Source organism: Oryx dammah, unplaced genomic scaffold, assembly GCF_014754425.2.
Source record: "Oryx dammah isolate SB20612 unplaced genomic scaffold, SCBI_Odam_1.1 HiC_scaffold_556, whole genome shotgun sequence".
Classification (NCBI taxonomy): Eukaryota; Metazoa; Chordata; class Mammalia; order Artiodactyla; family Bovidae; genus Oryx; species Oryx dammah.
In genome coordinates this window covers 125-10177 of record NW_024070715.1, presented here as the reverse complement: position 1 = coordinate 10177, position 10053 = coordinate 125, and the positions used below count along the sequence as shown (strand labels likewise).

Here is a 10053-nt window from a genome sequence, read left to right as displayed (position 1 = left end):
GGACTGTATTAATTTTTTAGTTTTAATATTTAAAGGTTAAGGTTTAAAATTTAGTTTCCCCGGAGAGAAATTAAGATGCATCATTTTTATTTTCTGGCTGTGCCATGAGGCATGTAGGGTCTTGTTCCTTAACCAGAGATCAAACCCCCCCCCCTAGAGTCTAGGCATGGAGTCTTTACCACTGGACCACCAGGGAAGCCCCCCGATCCACCATTTATATATATATATTTATAATATAGATATTATAACTATATTTTATATTTACCTTTTATCTCAGTAAGAGATAAATGATCACTAAAGGGAGCCTCCCCAACTGCATTAATAGTACAAATTGAAGAGCTCTGGTCCATGGATGGAAATGAAGAAAGAACAGAAGATAAAAATAGACATCAGGAATCAAGACAGCCTGTCATTACCGTCCCTTTTGGTTGTTGTTGTTGTAGTTAGCCCTGTTCAGAATGATCATCTCCAATACATTTTTAGGGGATATATCAACCAGGCTGCCCTCTAATTCTCAGAAAACGATAGGGACCTCAGCTCCAGAATTCTCCCAGAAGACTCATGAACGTGATGTTAGCAAGACCACAGTCATAGGAGAGAAAAACCTCTTCATCCACCTGGCCTTGAACCTCACACCATGGCTGTCCAGGTCTGGGCTGAGGACTGATGGTGAAATTATAGGAAAGAGAGTGAGCATGTGTGAAGGCAAAACACAGCGAGGGTGAGGTTGGGAGAAAAAGACCCATAGGCCTCCTCCTATATGCTGGTTTAAGCGTGGGTGAGAATCCCACCTCTGGGCTGCAGGCCCACAGCCGATGTACAAGGGGCTGGTTCCTGGGCTTGATCACCCCAGTGGGCAGTGGACAGGGTGCTCCCTCCCTCACTGGCCCTTTCTGGAAGCCTGCAGATTGGTGCCTGAATAAATAGACACCCGCAGGTGCAGGGGCTGAAAAGGCAATGGCACTCTTTCCGTTTTTCAGTCTTTCCTGTCCCTCCTCCCTTTCACTCTCCCTTGGTCCTCATACCTACACTCCTGTCCTTTTTGCATCCAAGAGACTCCCTGCTGGGTCACCTTTTTCACCACCACTTGTTTGCTTTGTGTTCCCACCTCAGGCTTGAGGTTCCCACTGGCCCCCTTGCAGAAGGGCCAGGTGAGAGAAGAGTTGGGCTGGGCTGGACAAAGTGCCCCAGAGGCCACTTCCCGGTAAGACCCTCTCTTTGTTTCTTGTTTGTTACTTTTCTGTCATTGGTAGGTTCTCTCAGTCAGTGAATTTAAAAGCATCTTTGTTTTATGTACTTTTCTCTGTCCAATTGCTCCTGCAAAGCTCTGCTACAATTGTGGGCATGGATTATTTGTTGTTTAGTCACTCAGTCATGTGTGACTTTGCAACCCCATGGACTGCAGCAAACCAGGCTTCCTTGTCCTTCACCATCTCCTGGAGCTTGCTCACACTCATGTCCACTGAGTCAGTGATGCCATCCAACCATCTCGTCCCCTGTCATCCCCTTTTCCTCCTGCCTTCAGTCTTTCCCAGGTTTTTTCCAATGAGTCAGCTTTTCACATCAAGTGGCCAAAGTATTGGAGCTTCAACTTCAGCATCAGTCCTTCCAATGAATATTCAGGACTGATTACCTTCAGGATTGACTGGTTTGATTTCCTTGCTGTCCAGGGGACTCTCAAGAGTATTTCCCAACACCACAGCTCAAAAGCATCAATTCTTCAATTCTCAGGCTTCTTATGGTCCAACTCTCACATCCATACATGACTACTGAAAAAACCATAGCTTTGACTATCGGGACCTTTGTTGTGAAAGTGATGTCTCTGCTTTTTAGTATGCTGTCTAGGTTTGTCATAGCTTTTCTTCTAAGGAGCAAGCATCTTTTAATTTCATGGCTGCAGTCACTGTTCACAATCATTTTGGAAGGCTTTAGAAACAAAACAAACAAAAAAGGGAGCTTGCATTTCTCCCTTCCAAAAATGTAAGTCTTTCACCTGGGTTCTCAGGAACCACCTGATCCATCTGTGGTCCCTCAGAGTGAGGGGGGAAAAAAGCATTTTTAAAACCAAAGCAGTAAAACAAGGAGATTTCTGTTTCTGTCTTTACTTGGAAATGAAATTGTAACTGAGCTGGATTTAATTGGGTTAAGGGAAAGTAGGCACTATGTAGGAAAAGGAGGACTTCAAGGCTGTATATTGCCACCCTGCTTATTTAACCTATATGCAGAGTATATCATGGGAAACGCTGGACTGGAAGAAGCACAAGCTGGAATCAAGATTGCCGGGAGAAATATCAATAACCTCAGATATGCAGATGACACCACCCTTATTGCAGAAAGTGAGTTCAGTTCAGTTCAGTCGCTCAGTCGTGTCCGACTCTTTGCGACCCCATGAATCGCAGCATGCCAGGCCTCCCTGTCCATCACCAACTCCCGGAGTTCACTCAGACTCACGTCCATCAAGTCAGTGATGCCATCCCGCCATCTCATCCTCTGTCATCCCCTTCTCCTCTAAAAAGCCTCTTGATGAAAGTCAAAGAAGAGAGTGAAAAAGTTGGCTTAAAGCTCAACATTCAGAAAACTAAGATCATGGCATCTGGTCCCATTAATTCATGGGAAATAGATGGGGAAACAGTGGAAACAGTGTCAGACTTTATTTTGGGGGGCTCGAAAATCACTGCAGATGGTGATTGCAGTCATGAAATTAAAAGACACTTACTCCTTGGAAGGAAAGCTATCACCAACCTAGGTAGCATATTAAAAAGCAGAGACATCATTTTGCCAACAAAGGTCCATCTAGTCAAGGCTATGGTTTTTCCTGTGGTCATGTATGGGCGTGAGAGTTGGACTGTGAAGAAAGCTGAGCACTGAAGAATTGATGCTTTTGAACTATGGTGTTGGAATTGACTCTTGAGAGTCCCTTGGACAGCAAGGAGATCCAACCAGTCCATTCTAAAGGAGATCAGTCCTGGGTGTTCTTTGGAAGGAATGATACTAAAGCTGAAACTCGAATACTTTGGCCACCTCGTGCAAAGAGTTGATTCATTGGAAAAGACTCTGATGCTGGGAGGGATTGGGGGCAGGAGGAGAAGGGGACGACAGAGGATGAGATGGCTGGATGGTATCACCGACTCAATGGACATGAGTTTGAGTGAAGTCTGGGAGTTGGTGATGGACAGGGAGGCCTGGTGTGCTGCAATTCATGTGGTCACAAAGAGTCGGACACGACCGAGCGACTGAACTGAACTGAAGCACTATATAAATAAACTCTCAGAAATATCAATAAAGCTCACCAGAACACATTTCTGACACCAGGAAGGACCCTGAGTAAGAATGATTAGCCAGAGATGACCCAGAAACTAACTTCATCACCAGAGAACCTGAGACTACAAGCCATGTGGCAGAGCAGTTCTCCTGGGTTCCCTTACCCTGCTGCTCTCCGCCCTGTAGCCCCTTCCCAAAAAAGCCTCTTGCCTTGTCAGCATGCGTGTCTCCTGGAACCATTAATTACCCAATGTTACACAAAAGCCCACTCTCAGACCCTGCAAGGAGTCCCCCTTTCTGTAACAGATGGCGACTTTGGTGGGATTTCCTCACTGCCACTGATGCGCTGACCATTCAGGTACTTAGGGACAAGCTTGTCCGCTGACTGACCCGACCCAGTGGCCTGAACAAGAATTTTCTTTTGTTCCTTGTCTCCTCCCAACTCAGATGACTGGCCTGAGTGCCCCCGATCTGATAAGGAACAAGAGACTTAAGACTGATAAGGAACAAGGTGAGAAACAAGAGCCTTAAGTTCAGTGGCTCAGTCGTGTCCGACTGTTTGCGACCCCATGGACTGCAAACCCATCACCAACTCCCGGATTTTACTCAAACTCATGTCCATCGAGTCGGTGATGCCTTCCAACCATCTCATCCTCTGTCGTCCCCTTCTCCTACCGTCTTTAATCCTTCCCAGCATCAGGGTCTGTTCCAATGAGTCAGTTCTTCGCATCAGGTGGCCAAAGTATTGGCGTATCAGCTTCAGCAACAAGAACTAGGCGGTCTCCTATCACCATTGAGAGTTGGCGCATCGCGTAAGCAAGTGGGCAGGGAGTACTCAGGGAAGCCGGGCCAGTGAGGGAGTGAGCTGTTAGGAGAGCCCCGCCCAGCCCCGGCGGTGCGGGGGTTCCTAGTGGTTACTGCTTAGGAAACCTGGGGCGGGGCCTGTCGGCGGAGGCGCGGGCCAGGCAGTCGGGGCAGGAGCGGAGGTCCAGAGTGCAGCTGTGGGCTAGCGGGAGAGGATCGCGGGTTCTGGCTTGGCAGCCTCGCACTCCTGAAAAATTGGGATCCAGGTGGCAAAGGGAGAGATGGGTGGCTCCAAGACCAGTCTCGTTTTGCTTTCGATGGTCTTGTTCAGCGTAACGTCCAGCGGTGAGTTCGGGGATGACCCTGCGCGGGGCGTGGGGGGGAACGCGAGGAGGTTGGATGGGTTATGAGCCGGGAAGGGGATGGGGGCGGGGTCCGCGGGGTTTCGCGAAACTTTTTACAGGGTGGCGCCGCCGCCCCCACCTCTTTCTCCTCCCTGGCCCATTTAGTCCTCGGAGGCTCCTCCCGGCTTCTTGCCGGCTCTCCGGGCCAGAACAAGGGTGACTTGGGTGAAGTAGTAATGCCGGGAATTTGGGAAGTGACGCTGGGAGAAGAGGGGGCCGGGACGCGGCAGGAAATAGGGTTAAAACCCCCCAAGGGTCCAGCCCGCCCCTGGGAAGTGGGAGCCCTGGAGCCGGGCCGTTTGGGACCAGTCGGCCATCCCGCGAAGAGACCCAGACCCGCCCCGAAAAGCACACCCTCCCGCCCCGACCTGTGCAACAGAGACCCTTCTGGTCCCTACATCTCCCGGCCCTTGAGGGACCAGCGCTCTTTCCCGGCCGTAAGTTATAAACGCAGAGCGGACCCGAGTGCCCAGGAGGCGGCGGGTGCGCACTCCCGGCTTAAATGTGCTTGAGTGCTCCTGTCTGAGCGGTCGCTTCTGGCTCCACCCCTGGCCCCGGGCTCCACCCCCAGCTCCCGGGCCTCACCCTCGACCCCGGGGCCGGTGCGAGTCTCTTCCTGAGCAGGGACCAGGTGCCTCGGCTCCTTGGTCTAGATGCAGAACTTTTTTAGTGCAGAAGTGGCCTTGTTGGGCACTACGTCTATCCTTTAACCCAGCGAAACAGATGTCCTGCTTTCACTTGGCCTGCAGAGTCCGTGTTGAATATAAGCAGGTTTCCAAGTAGACAATTTCGTGGACCTGCCCCGGGTCAGCATTTCTGCTTGGTGGGGGTGGGGCGTGCAAGGGACACGGGGTGGGGCGTGCAAGGGGCACGGGGTGGGGGGATTTCCCCGCACTATATCGGCTCTAGCTTTCCTTTTCTGCAAAGTAGATGATGAGGTTATAATACTAGATGCAGCTCAACTTGACAGTAAATTCTTCAAAAACTTCCCTTCTTCAAAAATTTGAAAGGAAGGAAAACGTGCTACAAAAAACTTCGGTCTTAGACAAAGCCACTAGCAGAACTATTAATGATCCTGTTCATGCAGCTCCAGCTACTTCTGCCCGTGTGTTTTATATCAGTGCAGGGATTTGCCATGCAATTATATTTCTTGTAGTAATAATATTAGCTGTTTTGCACATTCATAGTATGACAAGAATTGAACTCGAAGACAGCATCAGTGTCCAGTAGTTCCCAAAGGTGGTCTCAGCCATGTCCCAGATGACTCAGTATCTGAGAGGAGACACACCCACCAGTGGTACTTCCCTCCCGTTATCCTACCTTGTGGTTGGGTAGAGGAGTGTTTTGAGAAGTGCCACTCTTTTGGAGGCCAGAGGGAAGGTGAAGGATATCGAAATATCCAAGGAGAGGATAACTATCCATGGAGAGGGTGTACTCCAAGAAGGTAGTTTAGGGCATATTTTCCATGGGATTTATGTAGATGAAAAAGATCCAGATAAAGAACAGCAATCATTTGTAAAAACAGAGATGAAGCTTCTGAAATTCAGGTGACAATGATTCTCACTGAACGTTGCTAGCTATGAGATCTTTATCACAGAAATCTTCCTCCTATTTCCCTGGTGTGTATAAAAGATAGAGAAAACCCCTGGTGATATTGCCTTACATGAATTGGGAGAATCGTAAACAGTTTTCACAGCATTGCAAATTGTGTGTCTGTGTGTGTATTAGCCAGTCAGTCCTGTCCAACTCTTGCCACCCCATGGACTGTAGCCCGCCAAGCTCTTTTCTCTGAGGAATTCTTCAGGCAAGAATAATGGAGTGGGTGGCCATTCCCTTCTCCAGGTGATCTTTCCGACTCAGGGATCAAACTTGGGTCTCCTGAACTGCAGGCAGATTCTTTACTGTCTGAGCCACCAGGGGAGCCTGCAGCACAAATTAGCAGAGGCCAATAATCCGCAGGCAATTTCCCAACAGGACCTGGTCCACAAGGTCAGATTGCCTGTGGAATGGGTTACCTGGTCAGAAGAGAAGTCCTCCACAAAGACCTGGCAGCTAGGAGCTCTGCCATTGATGACAGCCTCAGGTTAAGAGTACAGATAGCTGCTCTCCAGTCTTGTTTCCCATGGACTCTCACTGTGTGGGGGACAATGAAAACGTGGGATCGATGGATGGCTCATGAACGTCTGGTTAAGAATGAGGTCTCCTGACTTCCCTGGTGATCCAGTCGCTAAGTTTCCACACTCCCAGTGAAGGGGCCTGGTTCGATCCTTGGTCGGGGAACTGGATCCTGCATGCTACAACTAAGAAGTCAGCATGTTGCAACTAAGAGTCTTCATGCTGCAAACAGATCCCAAGTGCCACAACTAAGACATAATACATCCAAAAAATAAAAATAAAAAAAAACAATTTAGTTCTCCAGTGCTAGTGATGTGTTGGCCTTCAGAGTGATAGTGTAGGAGTTCATAGCTCTGGGTCAAACACCCTACACAGTTGTTGACTCTTTAGAGATATGAAAGAAGGTTATCAAATACCCCAGCCTATCAACTGTCCTGATGAACCATTTACTGTGATGGCTTGTGCTGGGCCTCAAATTCAGAGGAGAAGCCCAGTTCCAGCAGCTGGTCCAGTGTCTCACAGGGTTCCATGCAGCCCTAGGGGCCTGTGTCTGACTGTCCCCTCACAGTCCCCCAGCGTCAGGGGGAAGGTGCCTGCTGAGGTCCACTTGGAGCCAGGCAGCCACATACATCACCCAGCTCCGCAGAAGCACATTGTCTTCCAGAACACTGTGCCTTAGGAAAGCCATAGCATCTGAACTTTCTAAGACAGACTTAGGGATGTGGAATATTTTCTAGATATCACTTTCATTAGGTTGAACTGAAAATGTTTGTATAAATTTTTTGACCAAGAAATTTTTAAACAGTGTTATAAAATAAATAGTTTTAAAAATTGTTCAAACACAAATACTTGGACTAGCTTAGTGCCAAGTGCTTTTTAGTTTTTACTTCATCAAAGTAATGTAGTTGATTCACCCTTGAATGTGCCGGGCTTAGTTGCTCAGTTGTGTCTGACTATTTGCAACGCCATGGACTATACAGTGCGTGGAATTCTCCAGGGTTGAATACTGGAATGGGTAGCCTTTCCCTTCTCTAGGGGATCTTCCCAACCCAGGGATCGAACCCAGGTCTTCCACATTGCAGGTGGATTCTTTACCATCTAAGGCACTAGGGAAGCTCAAGAATACTGGAGTGGGTAGCCTCTCCATTTTCCAAAGGATCTTTCTGACCCAGGAATTGAGCTGGGGTCTCCTGCATTGCAGGTGGATTCATTACCTGCTGAGCCACCAGGGAAACCCTTAAGTTTCTTTCTTCTTCTTTCTTCTTTTTTTTAATATTTATCACTAGTCTTGGGAATTATTTGTCTATAAGATAAAATACTTTGTCTTAGGAAAAGAAAAATGAAAAAATGCTGTTGCCTTGTACAGGAAAAGGCAGTGTTGGAGGAAGAAAACTTAAAAGCTAGAAGGAAAAAAAAGAGAAGAATTCAATAGAAACAGAAACTACTATTTCATGAAAAATTGCATTTTTAATTTTTTTTTAATAAAGAGGAGTTCTGCCTTCTTACTTTGGGGAAAGCAGGTTTGAATTCACTGAAACATCTTATATTTGGCAGATCCTAGCATATGGCACCCCACTCCAGTACTCTGGCCTGGAAAATCCCATGGACGGAGGAGCCTGGTAGGCTGCAGTCCATGGGGTCGCTAAGAGTCGGACACGACTGGGAGACTTCACTTTCACTTTTCACTTTCATGCATTGGAGAAGGACATGGCAACCCACTCCAGTGTTCTTGCCTGGAGAATCCCAGAGACGGGGGAGCCTGGTGGGCTGCCGTCTATGGGGTCGCACAGAGTCGGACACGACTGAAGCGACTTAGAAGCAGCAGCAGCAGTAGCACTAGCAGTTCTCAGAGCCAGAAGTGGATTGGGGGCAGGTCAATAGTAAACAATGGTGATTTCATTTATTTTTACTTTCTGGAAAAGGAGGATAATACAATTCCAGAAGGTGCAATCATGGTTTAAGGTTAAGAATCCCTTTTACTTCACCTAGAACAGTGCTATGCACAGAATGGGTGCCCGAGTTGTGTTTCGTAAAAAAAAAAAAATAAAGTAAACAGATTTTGTGTTTATGTTCAAGGCTGGCTTAAGTATAAAATGGATTTTTTAAAACACTTGAAAAATTAAAGAATTCAATTATTAAAAAAAAAATTACATATGCATCATGAGGAAGGCGCTCAAGGCCTAGGCACTGATTAGCGCCTCCCTGGAGTGAAAGCTCCTCCCAGACAGCTCAGGCTGTTACTAATTGAAGCTGGTTATGACCCAGATCCTACCACTGGTGAAGTTAACTAGTGGTGTAAAAGGACAAGATGGTTTGTTCAGGAGCCCTGGGAAAATAGTGACCTAATGTCCTCAGACCGCCTCCAAGTTTCCAGGTTAGAAAGGGGGCAGAGGTGGCTGCTGCAGGGCGCATCAGCACATCAGGTGGCTGTCTTGTGCACAGTCAGGATGGTTGGCACAAGGCGAGTGTTTGAGCACCACCAAGCTTATGGTTTCAACCAAGCTGGGGGTCTGCGTGCTTGCAGCCAGCCGTTTTTATGTGCTGGGGGTCTGCTTCCTGTAGAAGCAACTGAGGCTTGTGTCAGTTCTTTGTTATCTTTCAGGGAACTGGGAATTTCATGACGCTGCTATGTGGTTGGTCACGGTCTAAATTGTTACCAGTTTCCCAGCCTAAGGAGTATTCCTTTCTCCATCTTTACAAGTTCTTATCCTTAACTCTTAAACCACCATTTGAGACTCACAGGAGGCCTGGCTGACTAAATCTTCTCTACAAACAAGAGGCAGATAGGGACCATGGTGGGTGGTCTTTCCCACTAAGGTGCCCTAGGGCCCTTTTGGTTACAAGACCATTTATTACCCATTTGTCCATGGCCCCAAGAAGCCCAGGGCCTCCAACAGCTTCCTGTCTCTTGAAGAAAGTCTAAACATGCCCTCTCTCAACTGGCATCTTATCCCTCTGTCTGATAACTCACCCAGCAAAACCCCCCGACCTGGCCCCCAGGACCTAACTTAGGAGGGGCGGGAATAGGGTTCTCCAGAGTGTGACCCAGGGCTGGGGGGGGGGTGGAGGCTGGGCGTGCCCCGCCTACCCTTTGCTCCCACATTCATAGAGTCTAGGAATTGGGACAGCAGCAGCCTATAATGGTTATGGATTAAGGCAGGAGTTGACAGGTTTTTCTTCTACAGAAGAAAGTGAATCTCGAGGCATCTTTAGGCAATTTGGTATCTGCATCTGGTGCAAAAGGAGCTTCCGCGTTTGTGGAGCAGCAGGACCCAAATATAATGTGTACATCAACTGAGAACCAGACTTGTCCACTGTCCTGGTTTCTGACCCCAGTAATGAGTGACCCATCCTGTAGAGAATCATCCAAGAGCTGCCTCAGTTGTCTGTTTATGAACCAGAAACGTATCCCGTCCTGCCTTGTAGCTTCTGGTGGTGGGACTGTGATAGGAGTGTGGGTCTGGCTGTT

The 10053-nt window shown here is 48.0% G+C and overlaps 1 long non-coding RNA gene and 1 pseudogene across 1 annotated transcript; both read left to right on the top strand.

Annotated features, from left to right (window-relative positions):
* The first annotated feature begins 4645 nt into the window (after positions 1 to 4645).
* On the top strand, positions 4646 to 6261 carry LOC120859320 (annotated as a pseudogene).
* A 2102-nt stretch (positions 6262 to 8363) lies between these two features.
* On the top strand, positions 8364 to 8616 carry LOC120859319. Its single transcript, XR_005720053.1, has 2 exons — positions 8364 to 8464; positions 8547 to 8616. It is a non-coding gene; the product is annotated as an uncharacterized LOC120859319 (long non-coding RNA).
* The last annotated feature ends 1437 nt before the right edge of the window (positions 8617 to 10053 follow it).